At 38.9% G+C, this 21,200-nt stretch overlaps 2 long non-coding RNA genes across 19 annotated transcripts in view; one reads left to right on the top strand and one right to left on the bottom strand.

The window, feature by feature from the left end:
- The window catches only part of LOC134414548 (uncharacterized), a 106,892-nt gene that overhangs the window by 38,790 nt on the left and 46,902 nt on the right, over window positions 1–21,200 (bottom strand). For all 3 annotated transcript variants that reach the window (XR_010026791.1, XR_010026792.1, XR_010026790.1), the window contains one exon: window positions 11,212–11,302. This is a non-coding gene — a long non-coding RNA (uncharacterized LOC134414548). The remainder of the gene's footprint in view (window positions 1–11,211; window positions 11,303–21,200) is intronic.
- The window catches only part of LOC134414547 (uncharacterized), an 86,893-nt gene continuing 82,446 nt past the window's right edge, over window positions 16,754–21,200 (top strand). For 14 of the 16 annotated variants that reach the window (XR_010026788.1, XR_010026783.1, XR_010026789.1 and 11 more), the window contains exons 1-2: window positions 18,551–18,700; window positions 20,027–20,158. This is a non-coding gene — a long non-coding RNA (uncharacterized LOC134414547). Of the gene's footprint in view, window positions 16,949–17,089; window positions 17,358–18,550; window positions 18,701–20,026; window positions 20,159–21,200 lie in introns of those variants that run through there. The other 2 variants (XR_010026787.1, XR_010026785.1) reach the window with 2 other exon arrangements.

Genomic DNA, 21,200 nt, shown 5'->3' with positions numbered 1-21,200 from the left:
ACTAAAGTAAAGCAGATGACTGCTGATTACTGAAATTTACTGCTACTAAATTTGGAGAATCTATATCATGTGTCCAGCCATCTCTCCAAGGATCATGAACAAACAGATTTAGACTAGCTGGAGAACTACTGCATAAGATAAACATGAAATAACAAAGCCAGCTAAAAATAAAAACCAGGAAGTAAAACCATTGAGAAATTCAGAAGTATAAAAATACCTAGAAATTTAGAAGTGCAGTTAAGGACTGTCAGCATCAAATTCTGTTTAAATCCTTTTTACTTAATCTAAGACTCCAACTACTGCTTGTACTGCTTGATTCATGTATTAATTTGTATGAGGTGTACCCCCCCCTTGTTTGCACTCAGGAAGACAAACCAAAGTGAAGACTGTTACTTGGTTCTGCAATATTGATGCTCCTATTGGACTGATGAATAGCAAACAGAATGCAATGGATTTCTGTGAACGGCAAAAAACGAAAGGTAGTCAGTTCTGACTTGAACAAGTACAGTATGTCCATTTTTATAGCTTGCTAGCTAAAAAAAGCATAACTACGGGAACCTGATATAGCACTCAAAAATTTATCAATGTACTGTTTGGTATATCATAATTGTACTTTAGAATCAATTGCAGCTTAAAAATAAAAATAAGACTAACCCCTCCCACCTCTTTTCCCAGCTTCTAAGAAGTTTTTTGTCAGAAGCTGATGTATTAACTAGATTGCTATATGAAACACTTTACAGGCAACTTGTAAAATAACAAGCTCCAAGTTCCAGCAGAGTTTGTAAAAGTTGCATTTCAGAAGTTTTCCAGACCCTTCTTGACTGCACTGGTACAGCTTGCACACAACTTTTAAAAATCTGTCTTCTCTGCACCTTTGGCAAGCACACAGGAAGAAAAACTGTGTGAACACTTTCAATCTGTACCAGCATTCTTTCTGCTTGAGAGGACACATACAAAATTAAGAAAAACTAAGAAACTATTTTCTAAGTTCTACAAAAATAAGTTCTATATTTCATTATAGTAGTAACTAAAATGTTTCTTCCCCCTGTTTTATTACAAAAAATATTATAACTAAACATAGTGGACCCATCAAAAAGAAAGCCAGGTCTGTCTTAGAATATAATCTTCAGTTTCTGTATGACTATTAAAAAATTTTCTGGCACCCTTTCAGATTAAAAAAATTATTAAAAAAGATAAATATTTTCAAGTTCTCCAATAAATGGAAATTTGGATTATTACACTATTACATTCTGAAAATATTATCCTATTATTATAGCTAAAGTTTCCAAAACCTGAAATATATAGAATCATTAGTGATAAAAGAAAAAGTGACAATCCCTCTCCAAACAATAACTGTTCAATGCAAACCATGTACATAATGTAAAGTTACTAAGACATGGAAACAGGCTCTCCTTTTAAACACATTAAGTTAAAAAAACCCCAAACTTTAAAATCAATCAAGTATTGGTTCTCTCTATTAATTAATTTGCTGGTTTTTTTACAAAAAAAAATTAGCTTTATGAAGTTCTCAGAAGACTTGCTCTTGTAACAAGGCCTTGTGTAAAATTTTGTGCTCCCCTAAGCTGGCACAGCCTTTTATGAAAGAAGGCCATGCAAGTACTGCTGTTTAAATCTTCTAACTCCAGAATGTATAGCAAAGCATTTCTTGTCCTCAATGGAATATTCAAGTCATTTGTGCAGAAACCCAGGATCCATTTCCAAAGTATTTCAAGGAAAGTGAAAAATATATTGGTCAATATTAGCCAGACTGCCTTCCTAGTTGCTGTCTTATCTCAAATTGGTTTATAATTACAAACCATAGGCAAGTAACAGAGCAACTTTTTTTAAAAATTGCCTTATATAGAAATAATAACTATTTACAGTATGACAAACCACAAACTTAAATTGAGATTTTGTTACATCTCAGTATTGTATGGGACTATAATGCCTAAAGATAAAAACCAGGCCCATAGCTCAGAATGAAACCCCACTTGTAAAGAGCTAAATTTGCTGCTTGTCTGCTTTCAAAGATTTAAGGTCAGAGTGACAATGCTATAAAATAAGGGTCAAAGCACAAAAAGACCAAGGCCACAGAACAAAGAGCTTTTCGTGTCCTGAAAGAAGTTGCTTTTTGTAAGCCTGCCTTCTGGCTCAGGCAGTAAATTTGTCTTTTTCTTAACATCTTCACTACATGACTTCTAGAAAATGTCAGACAGCAGCATGACTTATGAAAGGTGAGACTGACCTGTTTGAAGAAATCAATTCAACTGTTAAGGGAATCCACTAGTTAATAGCAGAGGAACAACTCCTAGTAACTGCTACTTATACTTTTCCAGCCCTCAGCTGTATTTCTACAAATTCATTATTTAATTAGTCACTTCAGCAGAGGTTTCAGGTGTCCATAACACCTTTGGGGTGCAGATTCCCGGCCATATTATCTTATTGTTTATTTAGTGGTAGCTGGTGCAGCAATCTTTCCCCCACCTCTCCATGAAATATTAATAGAATCCTACTAATCTTAATAGATACCATCTAACACACAGATCTGTGTACACCCTTTCAAAAACACGTTTGGTTCCCCACTTTCCATCAACGAGACCCACTACTCACAGAACTGAGCTAATACAAAATAAAACGGTGCTTTCTAAGGCTGACACAGATCAGTAAGCAGTAAATTTCATTTTTCCAGCTAGAAAACAAACTTCACTTAGAACATGCTTTTCCAAAATAACAACAATGGTTTTGACAAATGAAAGGAACTTTATCCACAAAAAAAAAAAGGACAAGTGATAAGGATGCTGGGTGCTTCTTATGGCTTTATACTAAGCTAGATTTTCAATATTTTACTAACAAGCTTAAAGTAAAACCTTGCTGAATTAACTAGATGTTAATATATTAAGAAAAAGGATTTATAACTTAAAGTACACAAGTAGTTAAAAAAAAAATCAGAATTGTGCTCTCAAACTAATAAATACCCACAAACCTGAAAAATGTTAAATTTCTCAAAACTAGCATCTGAATTTTTTTTAAAATAAAAAGTTACTTCACAGTATGCTCCTTGAGCAATATCAGTACTGCAAGAAGTGTTTCTCCATCATAATCCAAACCTATATGAAAGAATCAGAATTATCTGTATTATCTATTATAGCAGGTTGAAGGCAAGACATTTTGAAAACACAGATCTTCCATACTTCAAGTAATTATCTTCCCCTTCAAAATAGATGGCTTCTGTCTTCAAAGTTATTATTTTTAATTTTTTTTTCAGTCCTACTAACTTATTTAATAGCTGGAACTGGAGAATCAGATATCTGGAATTAGATTAAAAAATATACAAAAAAAATCCCTTACCTTTTGACTCTGGAGATCTGTAACAGCTGAGTTTCAGTGCCAACAAAACAGAAATTTCATGAAACAAATCACTTTGCTTTTGATCTACCTTAAGCTATAATATCTGATTCCTATATTAATTATTAAATGTAGCATTTAATAATTTTTTTTCTTTCTAAAAATTAATATAATTGAAAAATACCTTATTATAGGAAAAGGTTAGTGTAATATATGAAAGGCCTACTCCAATCATCCTACAGTTTCTGAAGCAAAGGATTACTCTTCATCTCTTAAGCAGCACTGGTGCAAGTATACTGATTTTTCTTGTGGTGAATAGCAGCCCACAAGTTAAGGAACTGATGCAAACTGGCAGATTTCCCCTTCTAATTCTGAGTCATATGCGTCATCTTTTTGTCAAAAGCTGGGAAGAAAAAGAGTCTGTCTTCCAGCCTGCCACATGAAACCACCTGCTTAAAGGCAGAACAGACCAATATTGCAATACTGGTCTGCACATTGCTGGTACTTACACATTTGTTCTTGCTTTGTTCAAATAAACAAAATACTGAAGACAGCTTTAATGTTAATGACAGAACTTATCTCTTTGATTTAGGGCCAAAAAATCAAGCTGGTAAAAGGAGAAAAAAAAAAAAAGTCATATTGGCATGAAAGTGCTTATTCTTAAAATGGTAGTGTCTTACCTGCAAAAGACTAAGGGTTCAGTTCCTTAAAAGCTTACATGCATGCTTGGTTTAATCACCTAGAATCAGACAGGTTTCACAGAAATACATTCCAAAACCAAGAGTTCATGTGTGTGATTAAGACCTCTTATCTCTGTACATGGCTGGCAACGAATTCCTCAAACCCACTCCCCCAGTTAAAGCAAAAATCCCCCCTAAATCCCAGAGAACCCACCAATTTCTGTAGGTTAAATTTCACATGCTCCTTTTTCCCCCTGTTGTGCATTTTGCAAATTAAGAAGCAAGAAAACTATTTTCTTCTTGGACAGACTGATCAAGGCCAGTCATTGTTGGACTATATATACTGTGTTATGACACAATTGCTCTCTTTCAAAGGTACCAGCACCAGTTAAGGTTGGGCACGTCAGTGCCAGCAGATTACATTTTCAAATTGCACTAGAGTTGCTGCTCAGACCTGCTGAAAACAGGTGTAAATGTTTACTGCAACAATGCACTGCAGTATTTATACTGATCTGTGGCACTGCCAGAGTGATTGCAAGTAAGTATTCTTTATAGAAAAACAACTTGAAAAAGTTGTTGCAGCTAAAGCAAATTTTAGACATTAATAGTAAGTTGTGCAAAAGAATGCAAAGAAAATACAACTTGACTAACTGGTCCAGAGTGTAGAAACAAACATGCCACTTTAATAATAGATCAGCTTTTTTATATACAAGTACACAAAATAAATATGAGATTATATATATATATATGCATATAAAGTTAGATAGAAAGGTAAAAACTCACACATACACTCTTATATAAAATGCCCTTTGTTTTCAAATTTGTACTGTGCCACAAGCATGTACACGGCTGGGTACATACATTTCAATATAATGAGAAAATTTGTATTTCTAAAATAAGAATATTAGAGTGCTTTTCAAGAACCACGACACCATCATTTGCATTACAGGTTATTATTTACAAGTATTTAAGATGTTCTGTAAATCTATAATGAACACTGCAACAGTGAAAACTGTAATTTATTATGTAATGCACTGTTATATAAATTGTTTAAATTGTGTACAATATACACAGACAATCACTTCTACTTGGTTAAATATTAAATACAGCACTTTATTGCTCATCTTCAACTAATTTTTTCTTCCATTCTATATAATATATTTTACTTGATAAAATTAGAGACACAAAGTACCTCTCTGATGCCTTATTCTGTGGTTTGCTTTGTATTTTCTAAATATGAAATTAATTATGCATACTGTCATCTTTATTTGACAAACTTTATAGTATTTAGTCAGAAAATATTTTACTCACCATACATTCCATTTTCCTTGCTACTTAACAAAAGACATTTAAGCTTTTCTGCAATGTTACCTTACCCCCCCAAAATCCAGTATCTTTCCAACAGCTTCATGCAGCACATGACAGCAAACAAAAACCAAACAAAACCCACCACGGAGAAAGTTGTGCCTTTTTGACAACAGCAAGAGTGAACGAGGTAAGACACTGTGGAAGATGTTTCCTAACTTGTAATTCAGCAAAGCATTACAACTGTCTTAACTTCTTTCTCATTCAGTGGAGCACTCCAAGATAAGAAAAGTGAGTTAAACAAACCATTTAGGAGGGTAATCACAAAGAGCAGTTTTTGTCTGGGGGAGACCCTGGAAAAGACCACTGGCTCCCTCTTTTTCATCTCAGGGCCACAGGCACCCATAACTGTTCTGGGGTAGGCTGTTGCTTTGAATTGCCCTCTAGTGTTAGCCTTCATTAATTCCTACCTCAATGACAAATGCTGTTCAGGTTTTTAATAACAGAAAGTGGGTCAGCGACGTAAGTTATGTTAAGCTAAAAAAATTAAACAAAAAAATTTGAACAGTGTCCCAAACTCGTTTTCAGGTCAGAAGACTGTGAGGTTGACAAATAAGTACTACACACCAAAAACCAAAAATACAGTAAGTCTATATACCTAAATAGCCCCCCCAAAAAAATCAAGGACAACAGATTTATTAAAGAACTTATGCCAACTGTATTTTACATTTCAGTGAGTTTCTTATGCAGTTTCACAAAAATATCAATTTCTGGAGCAAATACTCAACACTCACAGCCAAAATCATAGTCATGATGGTGGGATCAAAACACCAAAAAAACAGAGGAGTTGCTGGTCAAAAGAACAGGGTTTAGCAATACCAATGCCCTGGAAGGAATTATTCTCTCCCTGCTAATTCAAGAGTCTCTCTGTTACACCCTAAACCCACAGGCAAAACAGGCACCATGAAGATCCAGATTTTAAACCTGGTAATACTAGGAAGAGAAGGCAAGCATTTTTCTCTGATTTTATTTCAAACCATGTTTTATCTGCCCTCAAATTGTTTAGAGAGGCCATGAATCTGGAACTTAAAAAAGTATGGAGAATATATTAGTAACACTTGCATGTCATACAAGCTATGGATTTCCACACACATAGAATTGAAGATGAGCTTATGACCCTTTGTTTAAAAAATACTCTGGTCCTACAGAACTACAATCCCTCACTCTGACAGAGTTGAAAAAATATTTTTAGAATTAGGTGTTAGCACAATGAAGAAAAGTACAGATTTGAGTGCTGCTTTTGTAACTCCTGTGCTTGGCATTAAAAGCAGCATTTTCCCTTCTCCTGAGAACCTGGAAAAAATATTTTGGCTTTAGGTAGGAGAGGGACAGGGTAACCAGTACATAATTATTCTTGTTGATCAGGAGTTCTTTTTGCCTGTGAAAAATGCTGACAATTAAGTGTTACAGTATCAAAAGGGATACTTTTGTTAGAAGTATCCACAATAAACTTTTCAATATATTTTCTGTTCCACAATAAACTTTTCAATATATTTTCACTTCGAGAAGGACTTTCTTATAAGAGCCATTGCAGTGTTTCACAACAGATGGAGCATCTTCTTTGTCTAATTTCTGAGCTTGTCTAAAATATGGACTAACTTGCAACAAGAGAAAGCAAGGCATTTTCAGAATAAAGTATTAACATTCATAAGACCACAGTATCTACCCATCCTACCAAGAGAAAATTTTGCTCCAAAAGAATACAGAAATTATAAAGCAAATGTCTTCATTTATCAGATCCACTGGAAGTCCTGCAAAATCTAGAAGTGACTTGCATGTCTAGAGGTGACTTATATATCTATTTTGAAGCAGGAAATGATCAGTTAAATTTGGGAAAATCATAATCATGTTCATAATTACAACACTTTCTAAATTTCTAAGTTAATTTCCATATGAATATGAAAATGCATTTCCTTCTGTGGGGACAAGGGGCAGTTAAAAAAAAAATTTAAAAAAATATTTAAATTGTTCTTCATGTCAACTAGGAAGTGGAAGCATAAAATCATAAAAATCTTTGACTAAAGGCTTTAAAAAAAACCACACCAACAAACCAAATCATCCACAAAACAAAAAAAACCCCACCAAACTGTAGGACACTCACAGGAAGTAAAAACGAAGCTTTTAAAATTTAGTGGGTTAAAGAAAAGGTATAAATACTTCAGAGGTACTTGAACATTACTAAGATTTTTAAGTAGCTCACAAATTAAAAACAGATATTGCTGATATCTTGCTTTGACTAGATTATCTTGATAATGTATTTCAATAAAAAGAACTAATTCTCTCATAATACTGGTCTAAAAATTTAGAATAACAAAAAAAGTCCTGCCCCAAACAAATGCAGAAAAAAAATTTACCATGAATATCCATATGTTTGAAAGTAATACAAAATTAACAAAGCTAGAAACAACTGTTTATGCAAATATACTACTCAATTAGCAATTGCAGCTTCATATATGCCCTGTTTTTAGTGTGCAAACAGCAGTCTAAACCAAGGTGTATTAAGAAGCCATCAATACACCATATGAACACTTAACAATTTTGATTACATTTTTCATTCCCCCACAAACTTTCAATGCATGGGCCTACATAAATGCTTTCTTAGACTTCTGTTGAAAATAGACAAAAATAACAATAAAAGGGGGCAATGTGTTATTTATATATATTTACATTGGAGTGAGAAGAGTAAGTGTTTAAATATCCCAGTTAGCATATTTTAACTATTTTTCCTAAAGAATTTTCATGCCATTTGCTTTTCTTTTCCTATTGCCTAGCAAGATCATTTTATCAACAGAGAAGGAAAAATGATGTGTAAGTATGCCAGCCTTAAATTCTTCCTATATACATGTTTCATTGAATGTCTGAAGCAACAATAAAAATAATGTCTATTTAAATCCAATAGTCTACCAAACTCCATTTTAAAATAATGTACGGCTGGGTTTAGTTTAAACTAAGAAAATTCAGAACATTCAATTGCTTCAGATTTAAAACTTAAAATAGTCATGCCTAAGATATCAAACAATGGCTGATTTTACATGTATTGTAGTAACTAGGAATGGGTTGCATTTATAGCTACAGATCTCTTTCAGGAAAATTATTTCAGTTGCCTTTGCAAAGCAAGAGAAGTCCTTAAAGAAATCATAAACGAACTGTAAAAGTAATCTGCAACAGTTCCTTTTGGATGAGCAACAAGCATGCATTGTCAGCTTTCAAATTATGATTTAGTTAACAAGACTTGTAGAGCCTCAAGTGTTCTACCTACAGTAGGAACAGCAGAAGTGGCCATGAAAAGTTCCACATCTGAAGCACTTCAGTAAAGAAGTCTGCACATTTTTATCTTTTCAACCTCATTGCAATCAGATATTGCAAAACAGTTTACAAAGTCAAGCACACAGCTTGCAATAGCCACACCAGCAATTTTTAAGGGGCAAGCACGGCAGGCCCTTAATTCAGGCTGAACTTGCAACAAAATCAGTAGCTGTTTTGCTAAATAAGAACTACAATAGGAAAGGCTAAGAGTAGGAAAATAAAGCAAACACACCCCCCACCACCTTTCTTGCAAGTTTCATCTACTCTTCAGGTCAAGAAACATTCATGTTGACTACCGAGTACAAAGTTACTATAGAAAAAAAAATTAAAAATTAATATGGGCCAAAATTCAGCACAAAAATATTCTAGAGCAAATCACACCTTAAGTGGACTCTAATCATAACTGACAACTGCAGCACTCCTAAAAGATACTAGAGCTTGTAAATAGGACTCAATTACTACATTACTGCAAAACTCTTTGCACTTTCTAAAAAAACATTTAGACTTGTCTTAAAGTTTTAAATACTTCAATATATACTAAATTTGTAAAAGGAAAGAAAGTGTGCATCTAATGAGAATACCATTCTGCAAATCCTTATTCATGGTTGTGAGTCATTAGAACTACTTGTGTATATTAAAGTTTGTAGGATTAGGCCCTAAATGTAAAATCCCTTTGATTTACAGTTGTGAACCAGAAACAACCTTTTTTGCTGAATAAGAATCTATGAGAAATACTCTGAACCTGTGTCAGACCAAGGAACACTCCATCAAACTTTCACCTTTTAAATATCTCACAAGGGAGCCTTAGATACCTTTGCCTTGCAATATAATCCTGATTTTCATTAACAAGAATGTAACTGCTTTTGTACAGGAAAAAAAAATGAACAAACTCAAACCGTTCAGTGAAATCCTAAAATTCTTATTTTCCTAAGAAAGCTACTAGAAAAAAAGGGGGAAAAAAGGAAAAAAAGAAAATAAGAAAGAAAAACCAGCAATGTAGTACCTCCAAAGCAGTTTCTGGACAGACTGAAATATTTATTTGGAAGTATATTAGGCATGCTACCCAAACACAGTTACAGCATTAATAGAAGTACTTTCACTGTGTGTTTAATCACATAAAGAAAGGATTAAAACTGAAAGAATTACCTACTCACTAATCACAAACTTCAAAGCTTATATAAACTTAAGGTTTACTTCCTATACTTTCTGTATTCAAAATTTTCTTACTCAACTAAGAATTTTCTCTAGGAGGCCTTAACCACCCTAAAATCATATTATTGTATGAAAAATATATTCAGAACCCATCTGCCTCAAATACTTCTGTAACAGGAGGTGTACTGCTGGTAAATTCCAGTAATTTTTCAGTTCTACCAGCCATTACTTACAACAATGAGGAAATATGAAATTTACACCTCACTGGATTTGCTTGGTAGAAATTAGGAGTTACTGGGATAAACTGAAATTTTGGGTTTTTAAAACTCCTCTGATTTTAAGGTACAATTACTTCCTACAAAGAAGAAGTGTTCTTGAAGACAGACAGATTTGATTAAGGATAAAAACTGAATTCCAGCTGAAAGTTGGTATTGCTAAAGTCACAACATGTTCATAAAATTTGTTGTACTGCAATATGTTCTGCTGAAGATAAAGTCTTGCAGATTTTACTATTCCATTTTGTATTTAAACAAATTTACTCAATCCAAGAGCAGTTACTTTTTTAATTTCAATTGTCTGTGTAAATGGTTAGTTAAGACTGTTCGTATATGAGTAGATAGGTTGTGATTACTCTGAATGGATTTCTCAGTTTCAGCCAAATGAGCACTTTTAGTGCAAAGCAGGACTTGCAGTATGAGTGTAGCACAGTCCATATTAATTCCTCTAAATTGTTCAGTGTTTTGCTATATAGTATCTGTTTGCCAACAAATAAAATAAATATAAAATTTCTGAATATTCTGGTACAGATGCAAGGCTCTGAAAACCTGTTCTTTTTTTCTGTTTTCTGCTTCTTTGCTCGTCAGGTAGCTAGTTTATTAATGCCTTTAAAACCAAATTTTACACACTACATGGAAATACACCCAGCTAGCTCTCTATTCTATTCTATTCTTAACACACCCTCCCAACAAAAAAAATAAAGTTATTGAAAAATAATTTTTTTATATCATCCATACTTTGTTTTTGGATTAGCAACATTTCAGTTGGAGTAATTCCCAAGACAGGAATATGAGAACAATACTATATAGAGAATTTATATAGCTCAAATGGATCAAGGCTGTTGCAAACTCAGCTTTTTATACATATTTTTGGCCACTTCATTTCCTTCTGAGCACAGCCTGTGTTAATACTTAGTGTTTATAATTTTACAGGAGTGTAAAGAAGAATTATTTTAACAAATAATAAATTCTTGAACAATCCCATTAGAACTGGCCTATTCTGAATACTCTGAATAAGTTATACTACTGTGTACATTTTTTAAAATAAAGAACATATGTAATAAGAGAAATGTTAATATAATATATACCATGCTCATGCTCCATCAACCTTCCAGAGAGTTTTTCAATCACAGGAGTAAGCCATTCTCCAAAATCAGCTCTCTATTGAAAGGTCAAAACCTGCAATAAAAATGTCATGTATTATAACATATTTCCAACACCCACAGTTTCATGGTTGATCCCCAAACATAGATGTAGGTCATCAGCTTGACCCTCGCATTGTCTATGTTACAGGAAATCCTAATTTTAAAAATACTTTTTTTTTTAAACCAAACTGACTTGATTAGGAACACCTGTGATATGCCTCTTTATTATCAGAAGCCTCCTGAAACAAATCAGATTAGCATGTTTCTGCTTTCATTCTATCCACAGCATTTTAAGATGAAAGTAAGAGGAAGGAGGGAAAAAAAAAGAAGAAAAAAAAAAAAAAGAAAAAAGGAAAAAAGAAAAAAAAAGGAGTAAGGGGTGTTGTTCTCCCTTCCCACTCACTACCAATCCCTTTCTCCACCCTCAAACAAACAAATAGGTAAGTTATTTTAGGGAGTAAAGTACTTAATGAATGTGTGATTACTGCTGTCATATTTCCTAAGATATGCTATTGACTGTTAAGTATTTAAATTCTAGTGTTTCACTTTAAGGAAATTGAATTTTTTTTTTTTTTGCTCTTCAAGGCAGTACCATTATTGCCTTTATTAAAATTTGGCCTACAAATATTAGCTACTTTAAAGCATATAATGGAAAAACTACAGTCATATAATACATTCTGAGAGAGGAAATAAAATTTTAAGAGTTAAAAAAAAAGAAAAAAAAAAAAAAAAGGAGAAAAAAATTAAAAGAAAAGCAGCAGTCCTGATCAGGTAAGAACAAAGTTTAACTTGACAGATGCAGTAAAAATAGCCAAATAGCTACTGGAGGAAATACTGCATTCACAGAGACAAAATCTTAAATCTGTTTTGACTTTATTTGAACTTTTCATTGTAGACGCCATAACAAGCCACATCCTATGCCTAATAAATGAATAGCTGATGCCTACATCAGGTCACCTGCTCATAAATACTTCCATAAATTTGTTCTTTATTCTTTGAGAGTATTCCAGAAAATACTCCAAGCCCTCTCACAGCTATGGACTTAAAATAATCACCCTGCTTTAACAAGAAAAAGGAGTTTGTATTTTCGTGTATTCCACACATCATGTATTTCACCTTTTAAAAAAAAAGTTTTTGTTCTTTAAGCAAACACACCAAAGTTGTGGTCCCCCTCTGTGCTTATATTGAGATTTCGCATACTTGAAGATTATATTGAAACTGGACTTAAATAAAGCTATTTAAAATGAAAATACATGCCTAAGCCCTATACGATGAGTAATTATCTTCTTCTCAGACCAAATCTTCAAGAAAATTTCAGTTCATGCTAAATAAAACAATTAGTTGTAACAAGATTCAATGCTGAAAAGTTTATTAATAATCTATTTACTGCAGATTCACTCACTACAGTGTCTGAAAACAAACTAAACAGTCACGGGGTGGGGGGGTCCTATTTCTAACAGTGGTTTCCTTTAGACATTAATAACGAGCACTGAAAGTCACTCCTACCTTTCAGTTTTAAGCAATAAAACAATATTGCCTTCAGTTTTAGAAGATATCTTGGGAAACCTTTAACAAAATAAAAGCTAAATGTACATAATTTACATTTGCTACTGTTGTGTGCATATGGTAATAAATGTGTGTGTGTAATGTCATCCTTACACACTAGCAACTGTTTATTATCGAGCTCTGGAAAAGTGTTAAGAATTAGATAAACTTTAAAAATTTAATATTCTTTGTAAAAAGAACTTTTTTTTTGTTTTTAATGGTAAACTAAAAATATTATTACATGCAAATATTAGAATAAAAAATTGACCAACTTTAAGTGTTAGCTGGACTAAAGCTCAAGTTGTGCTCCCTCCTTTAACACTCATCCAAATATCCTAAAGTTCTCACACAGCATTCAAAGCTAAGATCAGAACCATTCCTCAATTGTGATAATATCAACTGTATCCCAAAGTTCTGTTATTAGAATAAGTGTTTTTAAAACTTACAGGAAAGGGTTAAAAAATAATCAGTATAGAAATTGCCTTACACCCTTATGGGCAGAAATTTTTTATACCTAGCTTACTCTGAATATTTCTGAAATTGTCCAGCATCCACAATGAAGACATTTTTCAAAAAAGAGATTCCTTTTGAAATCCAACTTATGTATTAATACACCAGTAACCTAAAAATTCGACGTAACTCCTGCCAATAATGCACAAAAAACCCCTGCAAAGCAACATTTTCACTGACTAAAAGAGGTTACTGAAAATCTGTGGCTACACCTCTCTACTCTGCCTGATGTCCCCTTTCTATTTGAGGGGCATATCAACTTTTTTTCCTATCTTTAAAATACATTACTAGTGCTATTAAAAAAAAAGATGGCTGTGAGAAGAGTCACAGGGGACTAAGTTCAAAAACAATTTGGGCAGCCTGTTCAAACAAAATCTTCCAAGTATTACTGATAATAGAAAACACAATTTTTTAAAATCAGGTTCCAGTGCTAGATATTAAGTGTTTAGAACTTTAATAATGTATAGGTGAAAAAAAAAAAAACGTGGAGAACATTTACTGGTGTACATGAAGGTATTTTTAGTTTTAAAAACTTTCTGACAAAAATATTTTTGTTTCTACACAAAAGCCTACAATTTCATTCTCTATTTCTTTCCCAGACAGTCAAAACTAGTCCAAGATGCGCTCTACCCTTGACAGTTTGTAATGAATGTGAATTACTTAAATAACTTGCAATGGGCCTTTGGGTGTGGGTGGATGACTGCATCTACAAAGCAGAATACCTGCAGCATATTTGTAGAACACAGTGATAAGCTTCTTGGTTCTCCCTTACATATTCAGGAGTTAATTGCTCCCCAGAGCGAATAACAAAACTCAGTAAGGTCCTATAAGAGGACCACTAGCTGATCTGTAGCAACTTTTCCTGTAAAGAAAGCTCATCTGCTTCTACACGTGTAAAAGTGTATCAGAAAAGCAGTGATACACCTGTTAGGATGGCTTCTGACACTCAGGATGGGCGAGATGTGCATCTTCACACAGTGTTTGCAGGCAGGGTATACAGAGCCAGGTAGTTTGTATGCAGTTCCACTTGTAATTCACTGCAGAATATTACTTATTAGTCATAAAAATAATTAAGGAATTAAAGACTCAAATTTATTTTTCTTTCCTTGACATTACATTTTTGATGGAATAGTAATAGGTTCAGAATTCCAGAAGCTGAGGATAAAAAAACCCAGACAATGAACTAAACAGAAAAAGAAGCCCATGATACCTTGGTATCGTATATGTAGTCTGCCTTTAAAATGTTACTACAATAAGCTTTCTATGAAGTATTAGCCTAACACATTAAAAGGTCACACAGATACACAGTCATACTTTCAAATTACTGTTATTTCTGAAAATTAAAAATTCTCAAGAGCTACTTTCAGCTTCAGTAGATTTATATCTATAAAATGACAGGGTACCTCTTCGAAACTTTCAGTAAAACTTTAGAGGAGAAAAAGAAAAAAAAAAACAATCCCGAAGCAAATGAAGCTTATTTTGATGTTTTTCCTAAGAATCAACATAAAGGACTAAACTCAAAAGAAACAAAGGAAAAAAAAATTAAAAAAAACCCCACACACTATGCTACATGTTATACCTAAGCAAGGTTTATTGAGCATAGAACTTTAGCTTTCGCTTATTGATAAAATATAAATATATACATTTAGATATTCAAGTTCAATTGATATTTCCTCCAAAGGCAACTTTTCCAGGGCCAAGTAATCCCTGTTAATGTTTGACATTTTAACTGAGGTAAAAAATGCAAGCAGCACTACAAGGGTCTATTTAAACTACGTGATTTCCCCCCCTTAAATATCTTAAAATAAGGAGTACATCAAATATAAGAAAGGAAAAGTTACTTAAAATATGCTATATATTCATATTAGATTGCTTACTGCTTTCATTTTAGCCACACCCACCTTTATGTAATTGTAAAATATGAGAACAGTGCAGCTGAGAAATAAGAAAGCTTAAAAGAACAGTTGTTTCATGTAGTCAAATATGTGCTAAGCACAGATTTTAATTAAAATGAAAAACAAGTATAAATTGCATGCTATTGAACATGACTAGTGGGGAAAAATGCACACGCACCTGTACAATACTGATTTATAGGGGTTTTTTTGTAAATTAGCCATGAGTCAGGACAGTTATTTCATTGAAAGTGAAAGTCAGTATTTGTTAGTGCACTTCCACAGCGGAGTGTGTAAATCTCTTCAAATTCTGATATGTCAAAGTATACACGGCTACAGTGAAACAGCTTTGTGCACATTCCCATACTGACTGTCAAAAACATTTCTGAAAACACTCTGAGGGTAATGATGCAGAGCTAAAGAAATGAGTGCTAAACCTCAATAGGATCTTACTAGTATCTCAATTTCAAGGATTAAGTGGAATTTTCTGTCAGGGCACAAAGGTATGAATTGCGGAGACAAACTAAGCAGCTATTCCCAGGAAAAAAATAACTGAAAAAGTGTAATTTGTGTACTGGATTAAAAGAATCCAGGGAAACTAGGGATTTGAGACAGAAAAATCTCCTTGAACTGTTGGATTTCTGCATTACACAGAAAATACCTTGAATCACAATCCAGTTGCCATGCTGGAAACGCTAAGTTTTGCATTTCACTTTAAGACTACAAGCTCTCAGCCATGTACACAGAAATCTTTTGTACGGCACTTCTGCACCCCAACTCTTCTCCACGTCCCTCCTACGTCCCTCGGTTAACTCGTTATTTTCGGTGCCCGGGGTGCTTCAGCGCAAGGCGGCCGCTTCTGGCTTTGAACGCGGCGGAGGGATGCGCGGGGGGGCGGCGGGGGACGGGGGGGCAGCGTGGGGGGAGGAAGAGGAGCGGGGAAAGGCTGTGACCCGGTCCAACCTCCCGGCCCCGCGTCCCTGCGGGCAACCGGGGGGGGCGGCAGCCGCTCCAGCCTCCGCTGAGCGGGCGCCTTAACGGGGGGCCCGATGCTGCATTCGCTGCGCATCCTGCGCGCCCGCCAGCTCGACGGCAGCCCCGGGCGCCCGCCGCTCACACGGCATCGGGGAAAATATCCATACGCCTTCCTGCCTCCAGAAGAAAATATTAAAATAATAACGATAAAAAAAAAACCAAAAAAACAAAAAACAAAAAACGTCGGGCGGCCGAAAGTGAAGAGGGAAGTAGGAAGAAGAATAAAAAGTAAGGCTTAGAAATTGTGGTTGGGAAGGAGCCCGCTGGCCTGGCAGCGCCCGAGCTCCCTCCCGGCCCCGCCGCACGGTGCTGTCCCCGCCGGCGCTCCCGCCACAAAAAGATGCCTTGTGAGCCTGTGTGCGCCACTCCGAAACGCGAGCGCCCACGCCAGAGCCGGCCCCGAGGGGGTTAAACGGCGTCGTGGAGAAAAAGGCACCGTGTCACATATTATATGTGTGTGTGTGTGTGCGGAGGGGGAATCGCCCAGCGCACAGGCTGCGAGAGATCTCGGCGCCTATCACAATAAGCACGATCGCGTTCATACAGCTACGAGAGAGCGAGAGCTGCTGGCCACGGAGAAATGACATAGAAACAACCACCAAAAAATAGCTAAGCCAATGACAAATAGCGACCCGGGTGACAGAGACAGAGAATTTTGTAGGCGGAGAAGAGGAGGTGAATGGCCAGCTCTGATCACGGTATTAGGCTGGGCTATCTATGGGGAGGGTATTTACTCGGTTTTTGGGGTGTGTGGGAGGAGAGGAAAAACACCTACAAATAGCTGGCACGATTCAAATGGTCTCGGATTATGTTTCCCCCCCTCCAGTCCAGGAAGGAAACTCGCGTTATAACGCTACGAGGGGAAAAAATAGCTCTGTGCAATAGGGGATGAAGAGCACTTTGGTCATTCGTTAATACCCAAAGGGGCAGAGATGATAAATGTGACAGCATGTGGCAGCACGACCGTCACCCGGGCTCCTGCAAAAGGCGGCTCCGTATCGCGACACGGGAAATTAAGCGATTGAGTGGGAGGTGGAGAAAGCGCTTAAACGGAGAAGTTAATCTGCCAACATGGAGAGGAAACAAACGGAATAAAAAAACCTGAAGGTTGTCCTCTATATATTTTTTTGGGGGGGGGGGTGGGTGCGAGGGGATTAGGGAAAGGGAAGAGAAAGAGCGAAGGGGCATTAATCCAGCTTACGAAAACATGGGGAGAGAGGAAGGAGGAGGCGGGGGGGGGGGGGGGGGGTTGGGGGCGGCGGGCGAGAAAGGGAGATGTGCATGTAAGTGTGGAAGTCATCCTGGCGGCTACTGCTGCAGAGCCGGGAAGCAGGAGCCTCCGTGTCCCGGGCGCTGCCCCGAAATTTCCACGGCGGAGAGCGGGGAGAACGCGGGAGGGAGGGATGCGCTGGCGGGTGGGTGGTAGGGACCGGAGGGGAGATGAGGGGAAGCCTGTCCTATCATGTCCCGGGAGCGCGGGGCACCGGGACCCTCTGGAGCTCCGGCTGTCCCGCGGCTCCCGCCCGCCCCCCCGCACCGCTCTCCCGGGCCGGGTGTGAGCGGCGCTCCCGGGATCCCCGCCCGGGCTCGGTGCCGCCCCGGGGAGCAAGCGGGGTTACCTGCCGGAGGAGACGGCCGCTCCCGACCGCTGAGGCTGAGGGAAGCGAGTGACAGATCCGCCCAGGACCTGCCGCCGCCTCCCGGAGCCTCCTGGCCCGCTGCCCGCCGGGCTCCCGGGGTGACTTTTCCCGGCGGCGGGGTGCAGGTCGCCCCCGTTTTCCAAAGACGCTCTTCCCCCGCCCGCCCGCCCGCCCAGCTCCCTCTGCCCCAGCCGCGCCCGGTCCCTCCGGCTCTTACCGCCTATGCCGGCGGCGGCAGCGGCGGCACCCGCTCCGAAGCGCGACGGCGAGGGTGGCAGCGGGGTAGCGGAGGGGAAGGGAGGTGAGTTTCGCGGGGCGGGAGGGCGGGCGGCCCCCGCGCCTCCCCCGCGGCGGCGGTAGCAGCGATGCGATCGGGCATCACTCGAAAATGGCGCCGAAAGAGCGGAGGGCTCTTCATTCAAATTCGTTAGCGCCAGCCCCGCCGCCCCGGGGCATGCCGGGAACGGGGGGGGGCGCGCGGGGGCTGAGGCGGCAGCGCCGCACGGACACGGCGCTCGCTGTCAATGCCGCCCCTCCCCCCCCGCTCCCGCCGCCCGCGCGCGCGCTCCACGCCCTCCCCGCTCACCGCGCGCGCTCCCGACCCAACCGCCGCTAATGGGGAAAGGGGGGGTGGGGGGGGAAGAGAGGCAAGGAGGGAGGGAGAGAGAGAGAGAGGGAAAGAAATGTCACCCGGAGCCCGGGCCCGCGGGGGAGAGGTGGCGCGTTAGAGATGTGTGTGGGAGAGAGGGAGCGAGCGAGAGAGAGAGAGAGGGGGAGCGAGACCTCCGCTGGCCCCGCGAACTTGTCAAGGTAAAGGCGCCGGTGGAAGGGAGGGGGGTGGATAGGGGGGCACGACAGCGGATTTTGGGAAGGTAGGGAAAGGAAGCCCGGCTGAGGGGGGGGGGGATGTGCGCCAAGAGGACCTGAGGAAAATATGAACAGCGCCTCCCCCCCGCGCCTCCAAGGACCCCCGCGGCTCCCGCTGCGCTCAGGTTGCAGCCTGACCCCCCTTGTCCCCCCCCATGGCCGCGCACCCCGCCGCAGTCAGAGGAGCGTTCGGAGCGCTCGGCGCTTGCCCGCAGCGCCCGGGCCCGATCCCGATCCCGACTGGCAGCCCCCGCTCCCCATCCCCCTCCTGCCGCCGCACCCGCTCCGGGCGGCAGCGCCCCGGGGCGCCCCCCGGCCGGGCGTGCGAGCAGCCCCTGAGCGGCGGAGCGGGGCTGTGTGGGCTCATCCCGGGGCAGAGCGGGCCCGGAGCGGACTACACTGGTCTTTGCAAAAAAAAAAACCAAAAAAAACCCTCAAAAAGACAACCAAACCAAAACAAACCTCAAACCAACTAAAACACCCCACACAAAATAAGGAAAAAAAAAAAAAAAAGAAAAAAAAAGGCAAAAAGCCCTCTCAGAGGAACTTCACTGAACGAGGTTCAACTCGGGCAGCGCTCCCGCCTCGGCTGCGCGCGGAGCGCTCGGAGAGAAGGCGAACTTTCATTTTCACGTCGCATCCTCCCCTCCGCCCCAAGCTGTGACTGATCGTAACATACCTGATGGCCGGGTTAGTGCTCCCACCCGCGTTTCAGGGATGGGGAAGCCGAGATGGAGGTTAGCGAGCTGCCGAAAGCCGCGGGGGGAAGGCAGGCTACAGTGCCGCCCGAGCCGCTCGCTGCCTGCACTTGACTTGTGCCTCATGAAGGGTCCTTCCCTGGGAGCTCCGCGGACCGTGCCTCGGCTGGGAGACCCAGCGCATCCCTGCCAGCCGCTCCTCGAGCTTTCTGCCTTCAGGGTTTCGGGGTTTTTTTACTATTCTGATGCACTTTTTAGAAAGGGAAAGGAAAGCAGGGGCCTCAGATCTGCAAACTGTTGTGCTCAACTTAGGGGAAGATTTTTCAAAAGTACATAATGGGAGTCTGGGAGCTCTGTTCCCACTGACTTTCAAAATCTTCCCTTCACGTCTGTGAGCAAGTCCTCTTGAACTCGGTTGGACTGCTGGCAGACGAGCGCTAGCAGGCTCAGGGCCTAATGCTTTTCATGATTCTACTGCTCCCTGCTAGAGCTGCACTAACAAAATATAAGCAGAACAAGTTTTGAAAGGGAGAGGTAATTTCTCTCTTTTTTTTTTTTTTTTTTTTTTTAGCCACCGCTACAGTGCAAAACACCAAGCTTTTGGCCTCAAAAAGCCTAGACCATCATGGCTACGAAAACTGCTGCTACTCAGAGACCATGTAATTCTGGAGCTCCTTAAGGAAAAAATAGTGCGATGCAACATGTAAGTAATCACATAGCAAATATTATGCATTTATATTATTATATTTTCCTCTGAACTGAAGTTTGGTGCTGCTAAAGAAACTGATTCCTAATTTTTTAAAACGAAGTTCTTGATGAAAATGAGCCAGATGACAAAACTTCAGATCGTAAAGCCATTCTATTAAGAAGGAGGAAATATAAATTATTTGTAATATCTTTACTTTTTTGCTCTTTTATTAAAATTACTCTGAGCAAAATTTTTGAAAAGTATGCCTTTCAACTGAAAAAAATGATAGTACATATTTTCTAATTTTTTTTTCCTGAAGGTTATGTGCCTGTGAAAAGAAAACTTTGCAGTAGAAGTAGCAGTGAAAAGAGTAAAGAAAAATGTAAAATTATGGTGCTGCTGATACCACTTCTCTGTACTTATATTTTGTATAGTTTTGCCCTAAAATAATTCTAGTTATTATTTTCCACCCATTTTTCCAACCCTAATATAAAAACAAGATGTAGAAAATAGTATGTCAATATTCTGTGATACAGTGTTTCTGTGATGCATGGTATTTTTTAATATGAACAGGGCGCTACTTTCAGATATCATTCCTAAGATTTCATTAAGATTTTTAATGAAAGTGAAATTTTTACATCCCCTAATATCTAGTACTTGCTCTCAGGTTCCATTCTTAATGCACATAGGCCCTGTTCTGCACAGACTGAAATGTATATTATTATGTAAGCACACTGAGAAGTTCGCTTTATTATTATGCTCTTGTGTTTCGGACTTAGAAAGCTAACAGTGACATTACACAATCATTATTCTCAGAATTACTTAAGACTGCACAAAGCTTAAACCTAATGTGATAGTCTTAGTTTACACCTTCTATCCATATGTCTTAAATAATGCACAATTACAATAATTTGTGGATCAGAATGGGTAAATATTTAACTGAGAATATTTAGAAGAATAATAGAACAATTTAGAAAAGCAATTGCTGTAGTGTAAAAATCCATGTGAGAGGAGGTGGCTATTGCATTCTTTAGCTGTAGCATCTGGGAGAGGATCA

The sequence above is a fragment of the Melospiza melodia genome, chromosome 2 (genome assembly GCF_035770615.1).
Source record: "Melospiza melodia melodia isolate bMelMel2 chromosome 2, bMelMel2.pri, whole genome shotgun sequence".
Lineage (NCBI taxonomy): Eukaryota > Metazoa > Chordata > Aves > Passeriformes > Passerellidae > Melospiza > Melospiza melodia.
This window is presented reverse-complemented; position numbering and strand designations above follow the sequence as displayed.